The sequence below is a fragment of the Dendropsophus ebraccatus genome, chromosome 11 (genome assembly GCF_027789765.1).
Source record: "Dendropsophus ebraccatus isolate aDenEbr1 chromosome 11, aDenEbr1.pat, whole genome shotgun sequence".
Taxonomy (NCBI): domain Eukaryota; kingdom Metazoa; phylum Chordata; class Amphibia; order Anura; family Hylidae; genus Dendropsophus; species Dendropsophus ebraccatus.
In genome coordinates, this window is record NC_091464.1 from 5,438,732 (window position 1) to 5,440,456 (window position 1,725).

At 46.5% G+C, this 1,725-nt stretch overlaps 1 pseudogene; it reads right to left on the bottom strand.

Moving 5' to 3' along the window:
* Positions 1-1,336: 1,336 nt before the first annotated feature.
* Positions 1,337-1,509, bottom strand: LOC138768230 (U2 spliceosomal RNA; annotated as a pseudogene).
* Positions 1,510-1,725: the final 216 nt, after the last annotated feature.

A 1,725-nucleotide genomic window follows, 5' to 3' on the forward strand; every position in this document is an offset into this window, starting at 1 on the left:
ACAGCTGTTGTACTCAAGGGGTTATTGTTTTTGTGATTTGTGCACCAATGAGAGCTCTTTACTCTTTTCCACCTATCTCTGTTCTTCTTTCTTCTTACCCACTCACAGCAGGTTTTACATACCCTGTAGGAGTTTCTCACATGGGGAGAGGAAGTGTAGACACACTTCTTGGGAGTCTTAGTCTGGTTCCCGTGTGGAGAGGACACAAGCCAGAATGGTCCCTAAAGCAGTCACATTGGGCTCTGGCTTATGCCAGGTCCCCTGTTAGAGGACGAGTCCAGTGTAGTCTTGTCTACAGACACACATGGGAATTACGGACACTCTTTTCTTGAAAGCAGCACTTCTACACATTATGCAGTGCTAAACGCTCACAGAGAGAACAAGTCAGGGATCATCCCAGCCCACGCTGTGAACAAGTCTAAAGGTGCAGGACAGTATCCTGAAGAAAGAGGAACTGATCCGGATAGCGCAAAGTTGCTAGAAGCCTACGTACTCGAGCTCGCCGCTCAGGTGTAATCAGAGAACTCTGACTACTCTGCTCAACCCAGGTAACAAGGTCTGTGGCTTGTGTCACACTCTAGGATGGGTCAACCGACACTGGTGGGCAATAGGTGGTGCAAAGATAAGAGGTCAAAACACGGGCACAAGTATTCTCTCTACTCTCTAATATTCTACTTATTCTACTTCTAAAGTTCCGGCAGAGCACAGTACTACATTGGGTTGGGACTCTCTCGACATCCTCCTCTCTACTTCTCTGAACTTACTCTATTTCTCAGCACTCAACCAAGCCAGCATGGCTACCGTACCTCTCAAGCTCTCAGCACAAATCCTGTCACTAAAGTCTAAAGTCTATTGTCCAGTAAAAAATCTATTGTATATCGCTATATCAAGTATTTCTAGAGTAAACAAGAGTTCATTTATGGTAACAGGACTTGAACACCGACGCAGTAATTCCACCTTCCTTGGGTCATCTCCCCTTTCTGTGGGTAGCGGTACCAATAGTTCGGGTGGGTCACAACTCCACACTCCGGACCACCATGATAAGCACCCAAAGGACCCTCTCACAACCGGCAGGTCACCCCACAGAGGAAAGGGTATAGTTCGTCACTCTAAAATAAAAGCAAGTGTGCCTCCATACCTGTGTGCCTACCTGGCACTGGCGTCATAACAGTATCACATCTGGCTGAGCTATAATTCGACCAACCACCACAGTAGTGGCATCATACAGTACCACCTAGCAAGTGACCGGTCAAGCCTCACGGCGGGGCACCACACCCTGACCACCTATATAACATACCCATAGTCCTCGCTAGCTATTAGTCTTCTTTTTTCTTTTTTTTTTTGCACTAAACCTGGAGGCACTGCAATACTAGGTCAATGCCTGGAGAGGACAGAGCAAGCTCTTTTTCCATCTCCCTGTTCTAAAAATCAATTTAATATATGGTCCCCGGATAGGGGACATATCAGATATTAAACTGATAAGAACAGATACTACACTTGAGTAGCGATAGCTATTAGTCTTAATGTGTGGTTAGCGTAACGCCTGTGTCTTTGCTCTTTGTCTGCTATCCTGGTTACCTGATATTGGCTTATTGTATCTTCTCTCTGTTTTGTGTTTTACGTAGAGATGAGCAAATCTCATCTAATCTCAGCGATCAGCGCTCCACTTAGCAAGCCGACTGCCTTTCAGCACTGCTCTGCTCTCTGGAGCTCCACCCCGGGTGC